Source organism: Hemicordylus capensis, chromosome 2 (genome assembly GCF_027244095.1).
Source record: "Hemicordylus capensis ecotype Gifberg chromosome 2, rHemCap1.1.pri, whole genome shotgun sequence".
Taxonomy (NCBI): Eukaryota; Metazoa; Chordata; class Lepidosauria; order Squamata; family Cordylidae; genus Hemicordylus; species Hemicordylus capensis.
Window position 1 is genome coordinate 336,637,421 of NC_069658.1, and position 24,268 is coordinate 336,661,688.

The window sequence follows — 24,268 nt, forward strand, 5'->3', positions numbered from 1 at the left end:
TTGTTTTACTTCATTTCTTTAATTATTCATCACTGTCATATCTGATAAAATGTGGGTGGGTGGGGGGACCTCATAAGGAAGAATGAAGATTGTTGGATGAGTCAAGAATCTAAGATCTCCATTCAAATTATCATCCTTTGTTTTTTCTAGCTAATTAATTTTAACTAGCTTAACCCACACAAAGCATCTGCGTGCTAGTACTTGATTGCTCCCCTCACCTCCTGCCACAGCCCCCCTCACCTGAGCTGCACTCCTGTTCCTTCCGGTTGCTACCATACCCCTCAACCCTCTTGGTTGTGGCTGTTGCTGGAGCCTATTGGCCATTGGCCAAGCTGCAGCCCTCTATCTCCAGAGACCTTCCCACCCTCACCTGAGCCACACTCCTGCTCCTCCCCACAGGAGCAGCAGCAGCAGTGGTTGACTGGGCCCTTCCTCACTGCACCACCTCCATGGCTGCTTATTCCCCTCAGGGCTCTGACAGGCTCGGGTCTGTCCGCCACCCTTCCTTTTCTCTCTCTTCCCTGCCCTTCTTTTTCTCTTTCTCTCTCCTCCACTCACTCTTCCTCTGTCTGTCTGTCTGTCTTTCTCTTTCTTTCTCCCTTTCTATCCCTCTCTCCCTCCCTTCCTGAGTTAACAGATCTTGTTCATCTTATTTCCTCATCTAATTCACACAACGGCAGTCTCCTTCTTGGGAAGGGGCTCTTGCCTCCCTCACAACTCCTCTCTTTGCAGACCCCTGCCCACTATCCAGAGCCAGCGTGGTGTAGTGGTTAGAGTGCTGGATTAGGACTGGGAAGACCTTAGTTCAAATCCCCATTCAGCCATGATACTTGCTGGGTGATTCTGGGCCAGTCACTTCTCTCTTAGCCTAACCTACATCACAGGGTTGTTGGGAGGAGAAACCTAAGGATGTAGTACACCACTCTGGGCTCCTTGGAGGAAGAGCGGGATATAACATGTAAAAAATAAAAATAAATAAAATAACTATAGAGACACTCCTCTCTTCTGCAACCAATAACATCTTCCAACCAGTAACAGTTGCATTCCAACTGACCTTAACCATCACAGGCTCCTCCTCCCTATCTGCATATGGAATCTCCACTGACCAATCACCACGGTGCTTCTGCTCGTGAACTCTCACGAGAGCTGCCACACACGGGATTAGCCATGGGTATGCCTTAGAGAATTATATATATAGTCTTTCAGACACATTTTCAAAGGAATCTAGTTTCCTTTTATGACAAACACTGGGAGTTCAGAAAGAGAATTGTCACCTATGCAGACATGTCCATTCATATGTAACAAGCAAGTCTTGTCTATCATTATAGTGTTGCTTTTACATGAATTAATTTGAAATAAGTTATGAAGGATGGGGCTGCTGGTGGTGAAACAAGACTGGAAAAAGCACTTCTTCACAATCTGTCTCCCAGGCAGCTTCCTTGTCTCAAGCAGGACCTCAGAAAGAGAGAAAGGAGGCAGCAAGTGAGAAAGTCAGTAAGCATAGGCAAGAAACAAAAGAACTTCACATATGGATGCAAAATCCATAGGCATCACTTTAGTGCCCTATTCACACATGGAGGTTGTTCACATGACCAGCCCTATAGAGGTAGGTCAGGGCTACCCAAGGTAGGGCTGGTTGCGTGCAGTGCTGGGATCACTCCTAATCCCAGTGCTCCACTCTGTAGCCCTGATTTTCTACCCAGGCTAAAAGTGAGGTAGGAGCATGCATGCGAGCCTCCAACCTCACTCCTGGGTTGTGTGAGCACTCAGACTGATGGCAGTTCTTTGGGGTCTACTGGCAGCCATCCTCTCTATATAGACTGGGGGAAGGAGCTTCCCCAATGCAATGCTCTGCTCACATGGTGCATTGTGGGATTCCTAGCAGCCTGGTTTCCTTCACCCCCATTACCATTTGCTGTGTTGCTTGCCACTGTGCCACACGTGTGAGTGCTCAGGTGGTGAAGTCCTGTTTGGGCTCCGATCATGTGGGGGGAAGGCAGGTAGGTTCATGCCTCCCTCTGCAGCCCCATTGGCCATGTGAACAACCATATTGTGTTGTACCTATGTTCAGATGTCTGTATACATTTTTGTGTGAATGATAGTACCTTCATTCATTTTATGTGAACCTGAGTACGGGCCCTATCGAGTGCATGGTACAGACAGATGACAACTTATAGAGGCATTATTTTATTTATTTAACATATTTATTTAACACAGAGATATTTTTATACCGCCCCAAACACACACCATTAGACAAGGTTGCATTTTGGCTCCATCACTGTTCAATTTTTACATTAATTCCATAGTCCTTGCATGAATAATTTGGATTTTCACCTGCCCAAGCTAATAGACATCTTAATATCTTACTTTATGTGGCTGATGCAGTCATTCTATCATAGACTCCAGTGGGTCTCAAAGGGCCTTACTTACCCTGGCAGTATTTTGCCAAGACCAAGCACTTAAGATAAATTACAACAGAACAAAGATACTTACCTTTGCGAAGCACCCAAAAGTTTGGAATTGGTCATTGGATGGCCACAAACTAGAACAAGTTAAAACCTTTAAATATTTGGGCATTGTTCTTCATGCATCAGGTAAGTGCAGTGCGCACCTTCAATTTGTCATTCAAAATACCCCAAAGTCCACACTAGCCATCCAAACCTTTTTCCACTCTAGAGGTTCACATTTCATTCCTGCAGCAGTTAAACTATTCTTGGCAAAACCCCAGTCCCAACTTCTTTACGGAGCCCAGCTTGGTCCATATAGCAATTTCCCTGCTCTTGAGGCATTGCAAACAAAATTTCTGAGAAACCTTTTCCAGGTTACCCAGTGCAGTTCTCTGTCTAAAAGCAGCCATCCCTAAGGTTGAATCCAAGGTTTGGCTGAGTGTTCTAGACTGCTGGTTAAGACTAAACTATCATCTTTCTGGCTTGGCTCCTTTAACATTGGCAGATAATTTCCACTCAAGCTGGAAAAGAGCAGTTCACCAAAAACTAAACTTATATGGCCTTAACCTGGAGCCCTTACTAAGAATGGGTTATGCCCCAAGCTAAAGCAGCCCTTAAACAGAGAGCTGCCAACATCGATGCACAGATAGAGCAATATTTGATCCCAAAAGGTGTTTTTCTTGGAAGTCAATCATTTAGCCTTAATCCTGCTAGATATTTATCCCAAATTGCAGTTTCCAAATATTGAAGGATGTTTACACTAGCCCATTTTAGAGTGTTACCTACTGCAGTGCTCGAAGTAAAATTTAAGAAAATCCCATATGCTCAAGACTTTGCCCCAGTGCATCAGGTGCTATTGAAACTGAGCTCATGTCTTACTTTATTGTGAGCTGTATAGGTTCTCGCCTATTTTACATTTTCCCACTTTTAACTAATTTCCCAGGTAATTCATATTTCTTTTATTTAAGTTTTTTGTCATCAGACCAGAAAGATGAAACATCTCTAAACATAGCCAAGTTCTGCTTGATTGCCAGTAAAATCTGGCATGTATTCTGCATAGGGGGTTAGGATACAGCATTGTTTGCTTTGTTTGTGTGTTTCTGTACTATTCCTAATTGCTTCTCCTTTTTTCTGATCTACCCTGTTATTTGCTGCTCAGTGACCATACCAATAAAGATTGATTGATTTACAGAAAGTTTAGTACTGGACCTGTGTTCAGCATAACATGTGAGTAATTGTACATGTGTACAGTTTTGTAAACGGATTATACAAGTGTTGAACATCCACCAAAAGTCCTTTTGCTTTTAATGAAATAGGCAAAAAAATCATCAGGTACAAAGCCTCCAACAGCCTCTCAACAAGATGTATTTATTTATTTATTTATTTTAATCCATTTGGAACAGCAGGATGCTTTTTAAAGAGGAAAGTTTCATATCTGATTTTGTGAAAAGTGTGATTTTCCATTACAAGCTGTAAAATGCATCTTTAGATTCCCCCTATGAAACTGCTCTTCCTTTTTTCTTTTTCTTTTTTGATAATGCTAAGGAAACATAATTCATAGAAAACAAAAGAGATCATTCCTACTACTCTTCTAAAAACAGAGGCTAACTGCAGTGATAAGTTACATATCAGCAGTGAAAAGACCAAAAGTAGCCATCTTGAACTCATAATGTGCTTGGTGACAAATAAAGTTTCAGCTGGTAGTCTTCCTGCTAGCTGCTGCTGTTCCCCGCTTCCAGCAGGAAACAATAAGACCCCCCACTACTTATACACAGAACACACTGATGAAGTAATTTCTAACTGATGAAGATAGTTTATCATAATGGGGCGGGTATTAATCCTTCAATTGGACAAAGCCTTTGTTTATTTTCACATTGATAGGCTTTTCCAATAGGCTTTTCCAAAAATACTCCTTTCTCTTATGGCTACTCTACAGTGAGTAGTGCTAAGTTGCCCTTGCTTTGAAATGCCACATGCTGTTTATTGCTGAATGTTCTTTAAAAGACTGATTACTGCATTAAAACCTGGGACATAAAAGCTTGCAGTTGTCCTATACAAGCCACACAGCTGGGGAAAAAAAATCTATTTCTGCTTATGCTGGAAGGAAACCAATACCTATGCTGTGGCAATAAACTTAGATGAACACTGCAAAGGATAGCACTACTCCTTGCTACTGTTCTCTTCAAACTACAGTTGAGTGAGGTGATGCAAAATTGCTATGGGCCCTTTTGGACATAGTGTGAAACTGTGGGTTGATGAACCTGAGGTTAGTTCTTGAACTTGGGAATCATCCTGCAGATGATCTTCCAACCCGAGTCCGGCAACCTCCAGTTTCAGAACAGAAGGGCCCCTCACTCTTTCTGGTCCACTGAGGCAGCATCCCAGCAAGCTCCATAGTGCTCGTATCACCAGACTGCCAGCAAGACATCAGCAGGGCAGAAGCCATTGGCCATGATCTTCAAGGGGGCGTGCCCAGTGCGATTGTGCCTTTTTGGCATGGACCACCCACCTCCCCGGCAGGGAAAGGGCATTTTGACTCTTTTAAATGGCATTTAGCCCTTTCCCTCACCCCACTTGTACCACTGTCCTCGTAAGGACCCTGCAGCCAACAGTCTCGCATAAAAACTGGTAACAGGGGGATGGACAGGGGCACTATTTTTCTGTTATGCCGGGAAAGGATCATGATGACTTCATAGAAGGGAATATGTATATGAGGGCAAGCAAAGGATCCTGTAGTCTGGTCCACTGTGATAAAGGATGCTCTTGTGATGGCAGACCTGGTCTAAGCAGTTCAGGAAGCCCCATCACACTCTGGGCCAGTCACTTCTCTCTCAGCCTAACCTACTTCACAGGGTTGTTGTGAGGAGAAACTTAAGTATGTAGTACAACACATTGGGCTCCTTGGAGGAAGAGCGTGATATAAATGTAATAAATAAATAAATAAATAAATAAATAATAATTAATAATAATAAATTAGAGGGCCAGTCCACTGGGGAAGACCAGAGGCTCCATGACCAGAGCCTCTGGGTCTCAGTCAGACGGTGCCCTCATGAGTTAGGTCATTCAACTATAGGGGACCCCATTGATGTCCCCCCCCCAGATATCTATTTAAAATAGAACTCATACTCCTCACTTTCCCCTCTACACTCAACCCCTACAGACTCCCAAGGAATCAGGTCTGTGTCCAGCTGTTTCCCCATGGGCTCAGTCTGGCAAGATTGGGGATGGCTCCTAGTACACATTCAAAATTCCTGGGCTAGAAGAGGCATTGTGGCATATGCAGATCAGCTGCTGCAGGGAATCGCAGTCCCTGGAAAGCCAGGTGACCGTACTGGCCGAAATTCACCATGCATATATGCCAAGGGATGACCAGATTGCCAGAGTGAGTGCTTTCATTCCTATTGACCACCAGTCACCATGACCTGGAAAGGTGTTGGTGTGATACCCTTCCTGGTATCATAAATTAATTTTTGTTTTTTAAAAGGTTTGCGAACACACACACACCCTGGACCGAACGGGGTCCTACCCTCTGCATTTCTCCCTGCAAAGATCTGACAGGGCATTTTGCCCTGGAAGATCCCAGTCAGGTTGTGGGTGAAGGATTGGCACAGAGAGGTTGCAAGCGGAGGAAGCTCAAGGTGGGGTGGGAGAAGCCATACCACAAGGCAGGTCCTTTAAGGCATAGGAGTCACCGAGGTCCCTTGCCTTCTCTTTCCCATCTTCCAGCACCCCACTTACAGCTGAAAAAATGTGAGGCTCTACACACAAGCAGTGTGTAGAGCCAAAAGGGGGTTTGCAAGGAGAGTGGGTTTGACCCGCTCTCCCCATGGATGATCAGGGAGCCCTCCCTGGGCAGCCGTATCGGCTGTCCAGACAATTGCCAGCTCTGTCACTGTGTATATATAAGTACCAGAATTTGTTAGCAACAACTGACTACTTTCAAATGCAAATTTACAACAGTGCGGGCATAAAAATTTGCATAAAATAGTGTCACATAGCCTACATGTGATGGCTACGATCACAGAAGGACAAGGTGCCTTGACAGTGAATGGATAATGGCAAACAAAACCCCAGCCCCTTTTCTTTGAAGTGTGCAAAAAGTCACCCGGTTACAGTCCATACTGTTCCCTTAAGAAATCTTGAGAGAATGCAAGAACAGGCGTGAAACAAACTCCTCAGGCTTGTCCAAAGCTTTGAGTTGAGTTGGTGAACAAACGTGATTGGAGAAACATGCTGCAATGACCTAAGCAAATGAATAAAGGAGAAAGCTGGAATAGTCGCCCTTTCCCTCTTCAGGCCAGAAGCAGCTTTCCCTCCTTCTGTTGCAACAGGTTCCAGAAGACTCTCTTAAGCCTCTTTGCATTTTTCCCCCCTTTACATTACATTCCTGCACAAAGACTTACAATTGCTTACAACAAATCTTACTTATTCCCAGATTAGCATTTACCTCTCTCTTTCCCTTTCCCCCCTTATAAAACAATTTCCCATTTCCCCCTTTCCTTTGTAAAAAGAAACCCTATCTCTCTTTAATCTGCAATGATATAAGCAAGTGAATAAAGCAGAAAGCTGAAGAAGTCCCTTTTTTCCTGTTCATGTCAGGGAACCTTTTTCTCCATCTGCTGCAACAGGTTCCAGAAGACACTCTGGAGCCTCTGAGCATGCTCCCACAGTAATGAAGAGAGGGGAGGGAATTTCAATACACCTTTTAACTGCCAACAGATAGACCTCTATTACTAACACTCACCAGTAATAATATGGATAATCATGGTGGGGGTTACACATGCATCTGAAATGGCCCCATGTTGGACAAGGATCCAGAAAACAGATAGAGAGCAGATATATGTTTCATGACTTCCACTAACTGGGCAAAGAGGTGCCTTTTAAAGTGGTGGTTCTTAGAAGGTTGTGTCCCCCCAACCAGCCCAGCACAGCATCTCTCTAGTGGCTATTATTGATTGATTGATTTGATTTGATTTCTATACCGCCCTTCCAAAATTGGCTCAGAGCAGTTTTTAGTGTGTCTCCTTTGTGTTTTGTTTTGTTTTTTAGATTGTGAACCCTTTTGGGACAGGGAATCATTTTCTTTTGCTATGTAAACCACTTAGAAATCTTGTAGAGAATGTAGGGGAAGAATGGCAGCTATTAATTATTATTATTATTTACTACATTTTTATACCACCTTTCTGCCTTGACAAAGGCACCCAAAGCAGTTTACAATATTAAAAGAAGCAAATTACAGAATGTTAATAAAACATTACCTCAGACTCTTGGTCTTTTCAGGAGCTGAGGACAAGAGCTCCCTGGCCTGGGTGCACCCTTTCTTTCAGTTCAGACCCCATGACGCTAACCCACCCGCAGTGGTCACTATGAGACATTGCAGCTGAAAGTTGATGCTGCAAGGGTCCTCGCTCCAACAGAGGAGTTGTATAGAAACAATGGTGAAACTCGGTGATTGCCATAGAAGCTCTTAATTGCTTATCGGGCCCAGGAGACAAGCCTTGGCATGTATAATATGATCACCCAAGACAATAAATATTGATATACTCAATATGCCTTCTGAACTAACTCTTTGATCTTGGTGAGGATGTCATTGGTTTCACCTGGATCTCCATTATGAGGTGACTGCTGGAAAGTTATCTCCTGGCAGTAATATGTGGATAGGCCCTTGGATTGAATTTAAAAGGTTTTCTATTCTGTAATCCTTGTATTTATTTTATTTTATTTTATTTTATTTTATGTTAAAAAACATGCTGGAAATGCAGAGGCAAGTCAGAATATGGAACAATGGCAAGTTCATTATTGCCCACAGAGAGCATTAGAGATAGTGTTACATTTTTGCAATTCCCAAAGTACACATAACTACCTGAAAACTGCAAGGAACTAAGACAGTATGATAATGTGAGGAGAATGGATATCACTGCTTAAAATAGACATTTACTGTAGGCTACTCTCTGGTGGCATTATCAAATGATATTGGATTTAAGTGCTCGACCATGTCAGCAAATATTAAATATTCTCTGCAGCTTTTATCTTGGGGCAAGAAGAAAGTTTTTTTAAAAACATCCTACACCTCTATGCCTGCATTCACTAACCACAACAGCAATAAAGAATAAACTGAGCAGTGCTCTGGGAGCTGCTGTTCAAAGCCCCCTTTTATTTAGATCCACTAAAGATAACATTGTTTAGGCAAATGACTTGGATTCCCCTAAGTAAGCATAATAAATAATGTGTGCAAGTAATAAAAACACTATCCACTGAAAATTACAACGCGGTTCTTTGTGGGAATAAACGGCTCTGTCTTATTGCCTTAAAAATAAACACTGAAGCAATTTAATGCCTGACTTTCTGCAGCAAGGGATCCAAGAGAGATTTGTGGGAATTTTTTTTTTAAAAAAGAAATTAAGAGTAAAGCAAAACAAAAAAATGATTTCTGCTCTTCTAAATTAACATGGATTTAAAGCTAAACCAAGAAGTTGCATGCACACCTATACAAATAATGTATTTTATCTTTCTGATTCTCTGTATAATATTGTGCAACAATAAAGTGAAGTCATTATGAAAGTGAGTGAATAGGACAGAGCACCATTCTTAGCACCATTCACTCAGCAAACACAGAAATTAAATAAGTTTGCACAAACAACTAATATAAAACAAAGGCAAAGTAGCTAGTGCAAAAAACTAATCGTGGTAAGGGCCATCTGACTTAGACAATCTTTTAAAATAATCAGTTGTAGAACCAGAGTCAACTCTGGAGTACAGGACAAGTACAGGTCTTGTGGTAGCAAGCATGACTTGTCCCCCTAGCTAAACAGGGTCTGCCCTTGTTGCACTTGAATGGGAGAACACATGTGAGCACTGTAAGATATTCCCCTCAGGGGATGAGCTGCTTTGGGAAGAACAGAGGGTTTCAAGTTCCCTCCTTTTAAAGACAAGATTTTTTTATTGAACCAACAAACTACCAAAGCATACAGTACGTTGCCAAAGCACAATTACCCTGTATATACAAAGTGGTTGTTTGTACATGATATATCTACAAAGGATTTGGAAACCCACAAGGTTATGAAGTATATGCAGGTAGTACTGTAACTCGGGGGTGGGGGATTTCAAGGCACATCAGGTAATCGGGGGGGGGGGGGTTGGGTTACGTCCGACTGAGAGAGATTCCTGCCTGCAACCTTGGAGAAGCCGCTGCCATTCTGTGTCAGTATTTTGACTTCTCCATTAAAATATCCAAATTTGAAAGGAAAGGAAAGGAAAGGAAAGGAAAGGAAAGGAAAGGAAAGAAGAACCAGGACTAAAGGATCAATTTAAAATTCTGGCTTAGCTAACAGAAACATCCACAAGCTTTAGGAACTGCAAACTATTCTGCATCTGTGGCTCTTTCACCAAAAGGCATGTTGCTGATTCCATTTACCCCAAAGTGATACTAAATGAATGCTTAATTTCATCAGGAGGAAGATCATCAGGAGATTTGGTGCAGGGAGCTATCAGTTTGTTGATGACAGTCAAATCTATTTCTCCATGTCAGCATCATCAGGAGAAGGCATAATCTCCCTAAATGCTTGCCTTGAGGTGGGGATAGGCTGGATGAGGGATAACAAACTGACTGAATCTAGAAAAGATGGCAATATTTATTGTGTGGGGTTGGAACTCAGGAGATTGGTTTGAACTGTCTGTTCTGGATGGGGTCACATTTCCCCGGAAGGAACAGGTACGCAGTCTTCTGGATCTGAACCTCTCCCTGGTGTCCCAGGTTGAGATGGTGGTCAGAAGTGACTTTTATAAGCTTTGACTGATACACCAGCTGCGTCAGTTTCTTGAGAGAAATGACCTCAGAATAGTAGTACATATGCTGGTAACCTCCAGACTGGACTAATGCAATGCACTCTATTGTTGTTGTTGTTGTTTGTTGTTGACACAGTCAGACAGGTGTTATTGGTTGGCTTGTTTTATCCAGACATCAGGTCCTTCCCAAGGACCTAGGATGGATGAATTTTATTATCATTGTTGTTGCTGTTATTATTATAGATATAGTCACAGAATATAGGCTGTTCCCAGTAAAGTTGCTTTTTGTAATTGGCTGATGGTGATTTCTGTGGCCCCTATGGTGTTGAGGTGCTCTTCAAGGTCTTTTGGGACTGCACCCAGGGCGCCAATTACCACTGGGATTATTTTGGTCTTTTTCTGCCACAGCCTTTCAATTTCAATTTGTAGATCTTTGTATTTGGTGATTTTTTTCTATTTCTTTTTCTTCTATTCTGCTATCCCCTGGTATTGCTATGTCGATTATTTTAACTTGTTTTTCTTTCTTCTTGACTACAGCTATATCTGGTGTATTGTGTGGCAGATGTTTGTCTGTTTGTAGTCGGAAGTCCCATAATATTTTTACATCTTCATTTTCTTCAACTTTTTCAGTTTTATGGTCCCACCAATTCTTGGCTACAGGTAGCTTGTATTTTTAGGAGATGTTCCAGTGTATCATCCCTGCTACCTTATCATGCCTTTGTTTGTAGTCAGTCTGTGCAATCTTTTTACAACAGCTGATTAGGTGGTCCACGGTTTCATCTGCTTCTTTACAAAGGTGGCACTTGCTGTTTGTGGTGGATTTTTCGACTTTTGCTCTTATTGCATTTGTTCTTAGTGCCTGTTCTTGTGCAGCCAGTATTAAACCCTCTGTTTCTTTCTTCAAGTTGCCATTCTTAAGCCATTGCCAGGTCTTGGTGATGTCTGATTTTCCACTTATATTGTGCAAGTATTGACCATGCAGTGGCTTATTTTTCCATTTTTCTGCTCGGTTCTTGACTTGTTCTTTCTTGTAGGCCTGCTTTGTTTCATTGGTGTTGAATAGTTTCGCGTTATTGTGAATATACGGACACTACTGAATATACGGACAGTGTTTAGAAGTGATTCAATTTCTGATTGGGACTTTCCATACAACTTCATATCGTCCATGTACAGTGGATGGTTTATTTTACTTGATGTTTTAAATGTTTGGTATCCGAGGTCTGTTTTGTTTAGTATTTGTGAAAGTGGAGTCATGGCGATTACAAACAACAGAGGGGATAGTGAGTACCCTTGGAAAATGCCTCTTCCAATGCTAACCTGTCCAAGTGTCTCATCATTGATTGTTAACTGTGTACTCCACATGCTCATTGCTTTTTTAAAATAAATATCTGAATGCTTTTGCTGACACCAGTTAAAACATTCAGATATTTTTTTTAAAGCAATGAGCATGTGAGTACACAGTTAACAATCAATGGCTATTATTATTGTTATTGTTATTGCTATTTACATTTTATATCCCGCTCTTCCTCCAAGGAACCCAGAGCAGTGTACTACATACTTATTATTTATTTATTAGATTTATATATCACCCTTCCAAAATGGCTCATGGCAGTTCACAACATGATAAAAACAATTAAAACAAATTAACAATTAAAATCAAACTATTAAAACACAATAAAACAGCTAAAAACCCTGAAAATCAGGGCAGCAGTTTAAAACAGTTTAAAACAATCATTTAAAACTCTGGAAGGCCAGGCCAAATAAGTACGTTTTAAGGGCTCTCTTGAAGGACAGCAATGATCTTAAATTATGAATTTCTGCTGGGAGTGCATTCCATAGCTCAGGAGCAGCTACAGAGAAGACCCACCTCTGCGTCACCACTAGACGAACTGGTGGCAACTGGAGACGGACCTCCTCAGATGACCTCAACGTGCGGTGGGGATCATGTAAAAGAAGGCACTCTCTTAGATAACTTGGACCTAAGCCGTTCAGGTCTTTAAAGGTAATAACCAGCACTTTGTATTTTGCCCGGAAACATATCGGCAGCCAGTGTAGCTGTTTCAAAACAGGCATAATATGGTCTCTCCGGGTTGCCCCAGCAACCAATCTGGCTGCCACATTCTGAACTAACTGAAGTTTCCGGACTACGTACAAAGGCAGCCCCACATAGAGCACATTGCAGTAGTCAAGACTGGGAGGTCACCAGCTGATGCACCACTGTTTTGAGGTCATCCTCCTCAAGGAATGGACGCAGCTGTCAAATCAGCCGAAGCTGATAAAAAGCACTCCTGGCCATGGACTCCACCTGAGATACCAGGGTGAGGCCTGGGTCCAGGGGTACTCCCAAACTGCACACCTGCTCCTTCTGGGGGAGTGTAACCCCATCCAGCACAGGGATTTAACTCATCCCTCAGATTCTGAGCCCCCACAATGAGCACCTCCGTCTTGCTTGGATTCAGCTTCAATTTGTTCTCCCTCATCCAGCACATTACGGCCTGTAGGCAGGCATTTAGAGAATCAGTGCCATTTCCTGAAGATGAAAAGGAGAAGCAGATTTGGGTGTCATCAGCATACTGATAGCACCCAGCACCAAATCTCCTGATGACCTCACCCAGCAGTTTCATGTAGATATTAAAAAGCATTAATTACTTAAGTTTCTCCTCACAACAACCCTGTGAAGTAGGTTAGGCTGAAAGAGAAGTGACTGGCCCAGAGTCACCCAGGAAGTATCATGGCTGAATGGGGATTTGTGGGCCTGCCTTTGTATGTAGTTCCGCAAACTACAGTTGGTTCAGAAGGCAGCAGCCAGGTTGGCCTCCAGGTCATCTTGGAGAGACCATATTATTCCTGTATTGAAAGAACTACACTGGCTGCCAGTAAGTTTCTGGGCAAAATACAAGGTGCTGGTTATAACCTATAAAGCCCTAAATGGCTTAGACCTTGGGTTTTTAAGAGAATATCTTCTTCACCATGAACCCCACCACCCACTGAGGTCATCAGGAGAGCTCTGTTTACAATTGCCACCGGCTACTCGGGGACAGGCCTTTTCCACTGCTGCCCTGAAACGTTGGAATGTGCTCCTGCTGAAATAAGAGCCTCCCCATCTCTGACAACTTCTAAAAAGACCTTAAAAATGCATCTGTTCACCCAAGCTTTTAATTAAATACTGTTTCAATAGTTTTAACATTGTTTTTAAAAAATTAAATTGTAGCAATGACTTAACTTTTTCTTTTATTTGTATAGTTTTATTGTAAATCACCCAGAGACACAAGTTTGGGGAGGTATAAAAACATGATAGATAGATAGATAGATAGATAGATAGATAGATAGATAGATAGATAGATTCGATTATTTGAGTGTCTACAAATAATGAGCCATTGAAAATGCATAATCAATGGTGGTATCCATATAAATACCGGAGTGATGTGGCTGCACAAATTATTCAATTAAGATATCTATATTAGGGATATGTGTTATGTTTTGGGTACAGAATAATCTTTACCCGAATCTGCCTGTTTTGTGTACAAAACAAATGCAAGTCCTGAAAGATTCGGCTCCAAAACAAATGACCTGAATTTTGGAGCCGAAGGTTTTGTTTTGGACCTCCATTTTGTGGCGATCTCCGTGTAGTCTCCATTTTGTGTTTGATGTCTATTTGAATTTCCCGCCCTTCCAAGTTTCAGACTGGTGAATGAAAGCATGCGCTGATCTGCTGATGATTCTCTCCTGGTTCCAGAGTGGCTCTTATGGCTCTTGCCACTCCTGACTGACCCCACATTGGCCAGGGGAAGAGTCAAAGAAGAGGTAAGGGTGGGTGGGAGTTCAAGGAGGGATTTTCAATTAGATTTAAAGAGGCAGCAGCCACCATTCTGCCTTTCTCCCTTGTGGGAGAAGAGAGAGAGAGCTTTGCTTTGCTTTGCTTTGCTTTGCTTTGCTTTGCTTTGCTTTGCTTTGCTTTGCTTTGCTTTGCTTTGCTTTGCTTTGCTTTGCCTTGCCTTGCCTTGCCATGCCATGCCTATTGCCTTCTGCCATGCCAGCCTCAGCTCAGCCTGCCTTGCTACCCAGCCTGCCTGCCCCTGCTGCCTGCTGCCTGCCAGTCTGGGAATGGGTTATCTGCTGCATTGCTTTTTTGTTCCTGAGAAGAAGAGAATTCCTTTTTCACTCCCTTCCTGCTGCTGAGAGAATCACTGCCTGCCTGTGCTAGCTGCCAGCCCCAGTCCCTGTTCTCAGCCAGCCACCCCTCACCCCAACAGATTTTCCAGACTTTTCCCCCAGCCCCCCCCCCATCTGAAGACTGAAGAAGATTGAAGAAGAAAGAAAGAGTGGACTCAGAGACCAGACAACAGAAGTGGAATACTGGACGCAATGTGGGTGAAGCCTTAGACTGAGTGAGTACCCATTTCACACACACACACACACACACACACACACACACACACACGTGTCTCTGGAATTGTGTATACTTGGAGTCAGTTCTCATGACTGCAAAAAAGTAGGCTAAGTGAGCCTAGCCCGCTTTTTGGTGGTCGTGTGGTGCCATGGGAGCCGAGTGGCTCCCGGCAGCAAACCGCCCGAAGTACCCCTCCCCTTAGCCCAGGTTAGCAAATCATGTGCTGCTGTGGCGTGGCTCCGCACCACGGCAACTCACGAGGAGACCCCCGACTGGGAGGCAAAAAAGCAGCCTCCCACTGATCGTGGGAACCACCTCTTGGGGTTTTTTTTCCTGTTTGGAGGGAGGTTTGGGGTTGCAATTGAATTTAAAAAGTTGTGTGTTGTTTAGTTTAGAAGTTTAAGCAGGGGTTCTGTGTGGGAGTATCCCCGTTAGCTAGTATCAGTAGGTGGTTAGATGGGTAGCATAGCCTCATGGTTTAAAAAAACAATTCTGTCTTTTTCCCCATTCCAAAGATTTATTTATTTATTTATTTTTGCATTTTTTAAAAAATCAGTAGCCTGCCCTCCAGCCCTCTGTGCCCACAATATATCAGTATTAATATTCTCTGCGCAGCAGCCTACAGGCTCTGAGTGAGCAGGAAGGCACTGACTCTAGCCTCCTCCCTGTGCCCATTTACCCCCCACCCCCAACTGCAGCATTCTGAGGCCATGGCAAAAATTGACCCTAAACCCACTAACCCTTTCGCAGAGCACACATGCACAGGTATACTATGCTTCCCCCCTACTTAATATCAAGTCTAGCAGTATATATATTATGCAATTCAAATGCCTTGGATGGTTTGTTGTTGTGCCTGTATTTGGGGGGACTCATGGATGGGCACAGGACAGGCATTTTCTCTCTCTCTCTCTCTCTCTCTCTCTCTCTCTCTCTCTCTCTCTCTCTCTCTCTCTCCCTCTCCTTTTTTCAATGATGATTGGGTTATATTGTGACTTCTGGAATCATCATCATTTTTATTCAAACTAGATTGCTTGCATCCACAATAAGTTGTGCTGGTGCCACAAAAAATGCGCCAAAAAATTGTGTGCCATTGTTGTCATCATCAATCTTCTACTTGTGTCGGGGGTGGGGTGGGGGCGGGGAGGCAAACCTTGTTGTTCCACTGGCAGAATGTTGTTTTGCACCCTTCCTTCCTTAGCCCGCTTTTATGGCCGGATGCCACAGATGTAACTGTGTCTGTTGCTTGTAAATGAAAAACACTTGGTGTTTTGATGCTGTTGTTGGCCCTGGTCTGCTGCCCTAGTCTGCTGCATCTGTGATATCACACTTACTTGCTTGCTTGCTTGTTGCTGGCTGCTGCTGTTACCTTGCATTGGGAGGGGGCCCATGGAGCAGTGCATTTCATTGTTGCTGTTTCACACTGTTGTGTGTAGACTAATTGCTTTTCTGTGGGGGGGATGGTGGGACACAGTGGATGTGTGTGACCTTTGGAAACCTTGTTCTTTGCAAAGCTCTGCTGTTGTTGTTGTGTGCTGCATCCACCCTGTGGGACAATGGGGACAGAAAGTGCCCAGTACTGCCTGTGGGTGCCTGCTAGGAGTGCCACAGTGAGTCGGGTGGTAGTGCCTCAATGAGGTTCCTGCTACCATCCAGGTTTCAGAGTGATTGGGCAACGGGTTGATTTTTAAAGAATTTGTGAAGTTTGCTCATCCTTGGGGCAGATTTGGGGCAGAAAAGGGGCTTTGGGGGCAGAAGAGTGGGCTGGGTGGTAGTGCCCAAATGGGTGCCTGCTACCATCCAGATTTCAAAGGAATTGGTGAAAGAGGTGATTTTTAAAGAATTAGTGAAGTTTGCATGTCTTTAAGCTTTCCCCCCATAGGGAATAATGGGGATTTCAGTAGCCCCATAACTCCACTTCGGGGGCTCTGGGGTGGCCCAGAGCGAGTGGTGGTGTAGAGTGCACATCGGGTGCCAACCACCCGCATACCCACAAGCCCGTGGGGTACTGGGTTTTGTTGTTTCTGAGGTGTTCTGAGAGAAGATGTTCTGAGGTGTTCTGAGAGCCAGTGTGGTGTAGTGGTTAGAGTGCTGGACTAGGACCGGGGAGCCCCGAGTTCAATTCCCCATTCAGTCATGATGCTAGCTGGGTGACTCTGGGCCAGTCACTTCTCTCTCAGCCTAACCTACTTACAGGGTTGTTGTGAGGAGAAACTTAAGTATGTAGTACACCGCTCTGGGCTCCTTGGAGGAAGAGTGGGATATAAAATGTAGTAGTAGTAGTAGTAGTAATAGATTCTCTGGTAGCAAATGAGAGTGGATTCATTGTTTGTCATTGAAAAAGCTGGAAATCAGAATAATACCGTCCTAATTTTCATCTGCAATTGCAATAATAAAATTAGTCCCAGGTATATTTTGAAAGTTGCCCCATAATGACAAATTTCTATTTTCATTTCCCCCCTCTCTTTACTGCCAAGTCCAACTAAGATTATCTTTATTATCTAAGCAGCTAATCATGTATTCTTTAAGAAATTAATTCAAAGTCAAAACCTTACTTTTACAAATGCTGATGTTTACTAGAAATTTCTGGTAGCCCAACCAAGTATACCTATTTGTATTCTGTATCAAGGTGCCACTGTGTGATCAGATTTGGGGGAAATAATTCTTTACTGGCAGTCAATCACAAATGTCCAGCTGTTTCCAGAACTTTCAAAATAATATACAAATAATAGAAGGAAAGTCCTTAATGACCTCAAGTCAAACCAACCAACCAACCAAGAAACCTCAGCAGTTATTGATGTCTAGAGAAGAAAGGACTGGCACCGAAGCTCACAGCAGAAGAGAGCTTGCATATCTGTTTCAGCATGACAAACATATCATTAGGTTTGATTCCTTTAAAGTGCAGAATCTTAAATTAATTAATTCCATATATGTCAAAAGACTATTCATGAAAACATGCAAGGTGGATGGGAAGAGAAGTGAAGATTCCATATGATCTTCCTTCCCCCAATATGTCACACACCATTTCTGAATTTGAGAACATGTTGCTGTTTAATTGTCTAGTTAATGCTTGTTTTCCACCTCTACTTGTTACAAGCCTTGCCCTAGGCCAGTAATTACAGATAGGGCAGGTCAACTATCATTTACTTGCTCTCTTCCTCTCACTGCATTAAAATGACAGCCTAACAGAGGTTTGGCAGTGAGGAAAGGATTGGGGTTATTTTTTTAATAAAATATTTGTTTAAGAAATGTGCTTCCTCAAAGCAGGTCATTCAATGTTTCTGCCAAATAATCAGTTAGATGCATTTTCTAGGGATGTGCATGGAATGATAGTTGCATTCTGTTTGAAGCTCAAAATGGAACGCAAAGGCCCAGAACATTCTGTTGGAACAACCGATCAAGCCGGTTGTTCTGATGGAACAAGCTTGGAACACTCAAAACATTCTGGGCGCCCTTTTGGATTCCAAAATGGCGCTCTTCTGGCCTCTGTGCATGCACGACAGCCACATGCATGGTGGTGCTGACCATGCAAATGGCTGATGCTCATGCACAGAGGCCAGACAAGTAGGAGTGTGCATGGATCTGGGAGCTGCGGTTCGGCACTGGGGTGGGGGGGTTCCATTAAGGGCGGCGGGGGGGGGGGCTTTACTTACCCCTCCCGCACTTCCCACCTTTTGAACTGTAAATATTGAAGAAATCCGGGTGGCAGGATCCCTCGCCGCCCGCTTCAATTCAAGACGATGGCGCCTCCCTGTTAAAGAAATCGGGAAGCAGGATACTTCCCTGCCGCCCCCTTGAAGCCCCCTGCTGCTGCCGTCCCCTTTTGCCCCCTTAAATCTCGCCCGGACCCGACCGTGCTCTCTACAAACGGGTGGGCAGCAGCGGGATGTACTCTCTTCCCTGCCATCTGCAGAAGTGTTTAGGAAGCCTTCTGCGCGTACACACGCGCAGAAGGCTTCCCGAAGACTTGCAGGACGGATGCCAGACAAGGAGAAGGGGGCGGGCGAGCGGGAGTACATCCCGCTGCCGCCCGCCCGTTTGTAGAGAGCACGGTCGGGTCCGGGCGAGATTTAAGGGGGCGAAAGGGGGCGGCAGCAGCAGGGGGCTTCAAGGGGGCGGCAGGGAAGTATCCTGCTTCCTGATTTCTTTAACAGGGAGGCGCCATCGTCTTGAATTGAAGCGGGCGGTGAGGGATCCTGCCGCCCATATTTCTTTAATAATTACGGTTCAAAAGGTGGAAAGCACGGGAGGGGTAAGTAAAGCCCCCCCACCGCTGCCCTTAATGAAACCCCCTCACCCCAGTGCCGAACCAAAACCACCCCATGTCCGGACCGGTTCGGAGGCCAGTAGAATGGCCTCCGAACCGGTCCGTGCACATTCCTACAGACAAGCACCATTTTGGTGTCCAAAGTAGTGCTCAGAATACTCAAAACATTCTAACTTGGAAAGGGGTTGTTCAATTCTGAGCTTGGAACAGGCCCTTCATCTGAATTGTTCTGAGCTTGGAACATTCAAATTGGCCTGTTTCAAGTCTGAACTTTCTGAGCTGGGAACGTTCTGCACATCCCTAGCATTTTCATTGTCAACAGAGCTGGATGCATTCTCTAGCAGTTTTTCCTAGCATAAAGCTGTTTGCAATAATTAATGTTTCTGTTTTCCCAATTTCAGCTTTTGTTTGTTTCCAATTACAGTATAGCTGATGTTGTCTATAGAGATTTTAGGGGAAAATTGGATCATGTATCTGGCAAACTGATACTTTAGATTTAGGGTTTAAGAAAGAAAGAAAAATAGGCATGTACTTAGCTGTTGAGTACTTGGGAAAGGGCTGTTTCAGTGATGGCACCACAGCTGTGGAATTTCCTCCCTGGGACATATATTTCAGGTCCCCACAATGACTATTTTTAAATGAGCATTGAAGACTTTTATTCCATCTTGCTTTCCATGACTGATGGCATGTTTTAAATGATAGTTTTAATATTATTGGACTGATTTTACCAGGCTGCTTAATTGTTTTTGATTTCTTATTTAGTTTCTAAAGTAGGATTGTTTATTTCTAACAGAGGCTTTCTCCCTTTAACATTTGCATAAAAAACAGAAATTCAACAGGACAATGCTCTCCCACATCGCAGTAGTTCTATGACCAGAATGCCCCTCCCAAGGCCTCATGCAGCAGGGAGGGTGATTTGTCCCAGCCCCACCTCTGCAAGAGCCCTAGAAGCCTGCCCATTGGTGGGCTTGTTAAGAAAAGGGTGGGGTTAAACTGCAGCTCTGGCTGCTCCCCGCCCCAAACTCTCAGTTTGAGCCGGGCTTTCCCCTCCCTCCCGTCCCTAGGCACAGAGCGGGCTCTTGACGGTCGTCCTTTTGGGGGCTGAGTAGGAGTTTTTGGCTTCCAACCAGATTGGCCGGTGTTGGGGTTTTTCCCCTGCCTACTTCGCTCTGTGTACCTAGTTTGTTGTTAGTTAGTTATGGTCATGACTGGGCAGGGACAGTGCAGTCTGGGTTGTCAGAAATGGGGATTGAACATCGGTGAGCACCCTTGGGCATTTAAACTGGTGGATTGGTACGACACTCCCTTGTGGTTTTCACGGCCCAGGGATGCTGGTTGGCCATGAGACTGGATTCCGGACTTCGCAAATCCTAGGGCTCAGCGGTCCGGGAGCTGCGAAGGACTGGATGTGTCCAGACCCCTGCGGGGTTGAGTATGAAGGGATAGGAGCAGGTTGTTTACTTGCTTCTTTTCTGAGTCAAGGTGTGTCGCCCATTTAGGACACGGGCTAGGACTGTGAAGTCTGAACCCAGTCTTTGATGCCCACACTGTCAAGGGGAGTGGAGCCTTTCCCTCCTACTGTCTGCTACTCATCTAATTAATTTTAATAAAGTGGTGGCCCATTATCCCAACACTTGGTGTCTGTGTCTTCTTGGGCTTGGGTCTGAGGACAAAAGCTTAATATGTGGAGCTTATGCTTGTTGTGCACAAGTACTGAAAATACTTTGTCATGAAAAAAACAAACTTTGTTGTAAAGGTGCTCAAGTGCATCAGTAACAAAGCAGAACAAAGTAAAACTTGCACATCCAAAATAGTTACAGAGCATATCTAAGCTTTTAAACTAGAATTGAGGTTTTAAATTTTGCTAATGTTTTAATTTGTGTTTTAATTTGTTTTTATGCTGTTGTAAACCACCCAGAGATGTTAGTTTGGGCCAGTGCATAAATATAATAAAATAAATAAAGAATAGATAAATATCTCATGCATAAACAGTCAAGTCACATCTGTATATCTGTAGATTCTTTGTAAGCAAGGAAGTTCCAGTGAGCTTCCCCATTCACTTGAGTGGAAGGGATAGTTTGGCATGTCCCAAAGGATGTGAAAGCAGAGCTCACCACTCCCCACCCCACAAAGTGGGCTGGCATCTCTGCAACTGCTAAAGGCCCAGGATCCTCAGAAGGCCCCATGTCAATCCGCAAGAGCTCCCATGTCCATAGCTTTTTGTGGTGAACAGCCTTTCTTGGTCAAGAAAGTTGCTTTGTTATTGCCTCCCCTCTCCCATCCCACCTACCAAGGTAAGCCCACCATCAACTTTGATTTACCAAGGGCCTCCTGAAACATGAGTCAAGTCTGAATAGGAAGTCTATTTGCCCAGGGTTGTCATGAGCTTTGGAATAAAAGCACCAAATGAAACCCAGAGCAAACTGATTATGTTTATCATCATTATTTTTTTACATTGTAATCTCCAAAAAGCTAAAGCCAAAGTATATGGTATTCCCTCCCATTTTATCACCAAAGTTTTGTGAGGCCCAGGGGTGTGGGGACAAAGGAGGAAGTGGGGAACAACTGTCCCTTGGCTGCCAGGGTCTGACATTAGACACAGGGGTTGTGGCCAATACCAGGAATGGGGCCAGTCAGCTGCTGCTGAGTTTCCCCAGTCATTAGTTCATTGAATTGCCCATGGGTGGCAGTTTGCCAAGGGCCTTTTCCCTGTGTGGAGGCAGGGAAAGGAGCTCCCAGTCAGTGATGCAACAATCAGAAATTCAGCAGGGGCTGATTGGCCCCATCCCCAGTATTGCCCCCAGATGCAGGGGGTGTGGTTTGGGGTGTATGCACGCAAATCACGTGTGATTAAAAATCAAAAGGGATGGGGAACTGCTGGCAGGACTTTGTCCTCTGGGCACAGATAAGCTCCCTGTGCCCCTGGTAAGGCCTGATGAGTAGTGACTGGTCCCAAATTGCCTAGGGAGCTTCATGGCTCAGCTGAGATATGAACCGTCTTTTTACACACAGTGGCTGACATGATATGCAGCCTTCTGTTACCCTAATGCTCTGCCCTAAAGCAGTTTCAGAGCCCTAAGGCAACATTGGGGCTGAACAGAATGAGTGCTAGTGCTAGCAGCACTTCTACGGTTTTCCTCATTTGCTACAATGGGGGAAACCGTGGATGCACTGCTAGCACAACTGCTTGTTCTGAGCAGCCCCAACTCTGTAGCAGCCCTACAGTGGAGCATTAGGGTGACAGGACTGCATATCATGTCAACCACTGAATACTAAGTGGCTAAATAAGTAGTATCTGTTTGAATAAGGACATTTCACAACTCTTGTTAGCATACTCCCAGGCTTCAAATCACAATGGGTAAAGAACAAGCCAAATCTGCTTCACCCATCATATCTGTTTCTGTCTTCTATATATTTTGTGAATCTGAACTTCCCAAAGCTTGTTAATTTCCCCACTTCTAGCAACCAGCCCCATGTATGTCAGAAAGTACATATTTTACATACTGCAGGATCTTAAAATATGATCGCCAAGAAGTTCCATGGTGATTTTGAGTTACCAGATGCATTATGGTCTACTAATGCCATTAGGGTTTTGCAAGACAGAAGGCTGTTCTGCTAACCATTTGTTATTTTAATGAAGAACAGGCACATCATAAGCCTTGTTAAAATGTCATTTAATCAATTGCAAAAGAAACAAATATGTTTGAAAGTGAACATTAAAAGTAATCTTTGTCCATCAGAGCTGAAATTATGAGTGTTAGAGAAGCTTGAAGGGACAATCCCAAGAATAAAACAATTATCCTGCTAATGCAATTGCAGCTTCTTCTTCTTTTAATTGTTTTGGACACTATGAAGTCTCTTCGCACATGTTAATGCTCTCTATAGCTGAGGTAGAAGAGAGGAAGCAAAAAGATCTATTGCAGTTGTATAATCAAATCTTTAATATTGACTAATGATTGATGTTCACAAGACAGGGCCTCAAAGATTGTGTATTAGTGGCCCATAGGATATGCTGCTGTGGACTTCGAAGGCAGCCCTGACATGGTTAAGATTGGGCACAAGTGCAAACAGTGCTACCACCATTTGCTCATTGACCTGAAGGGGGGGAACAGCTTGTCACACTGCTTGTACTACCACCCGATCTTAACAGCATTGGGGCTACCACCCAATCTTAACAGCAGTTCTGGGGTGCAGTGCTATAGAGCCACTCCTAACGAGCTATTTAAGTTAAATGGAACCTTCAGAGACCAGGTGCTAGGCATAAACAACAGGAGAGGGATTTCCCCTTCATGCCTAGCTTGTCGGTTTCCTCAAAGTATCTGACTGGCTACCTTTGGAACCAGCATTCTTAGTGGAACTTTGGACTTAGCCAACAGGGCTCTTATGATGAAGCTCAAAGGCTGACAGAAAACACAGCTTCCTAACCCCTTCTCATCTGCAAGGCTGAATTCCATTCACACCACTGAAAGGGCTGGTGTGGGGAGAGGGCTGGTGGGTCAAATAAAGTTCTAAGGCTCTGTCGCTCGCGCAGCACACAAGCCACGCTGCAGCGAGTGGAAAAGCCGGGAGCCGGAGGAGGAAGTTCTCCAGCATCCTTCTGTGCAGCATATAAGGAGCGTGGAGCATTGAAGGATTTCCCCCTCAGCTGGGGCTCTTGCTGCCTGGCTCTGTGTGTGCTTGTGCTGCCTGCAGTCTGTGCACACACATACGGCCAGGTATTCAGGTACAAGGCTGCGCTCGCTAGGCAATAGCCCAGTGTAATAAGCCTCAGGTTAATTGGCTCCAGGTCAATAGCCTCAGGTTAATTGGTGGGGCAACACCAGGATCAGCCTCAATCCATGTGCTTCACATGAGCAGCCATACCCCAGGAGGGCTGCATAAGCTCGAGTAAGGCTGCTTGTGTGAATAGCCTTATAGTGTAAATGTAATAAACAAACAAACAAATAAATAAATAGTGTATCAGGAATTCACCAGGGAGTAGAAAAAGCTGTGTGTGTGTGTGTGTGTGTGTGTGTAGTGCGGGGGGGGGGGGGGGCCTTGCATGAAGGACCATTTCATCATTTGAACTTATATCTATGATTTGAGATGGCACAAGCCTCGTCGAGGTTTGTCACCTTAGTAAGAAATAGGCCTTATTTACAATGGAGAATACGTCAAATTGAATTAGGTAACAATATGGCAAATTCTGTATATTTGCTGGGGGGGGAGTCATGAGCACCTACAGCTTTTATAAATGAAGCCTGTAATTATATTATGGGCTTCATTTATAAAAGCTGTAGGTGCCCATGACTCCCCCTCCCCCCTGCCAGATATTAAGGTTGGTGGATAGGAACACATTTTGGTTTGTAAATTATAATGTATTTTCAATTAAAATGAAGGGAT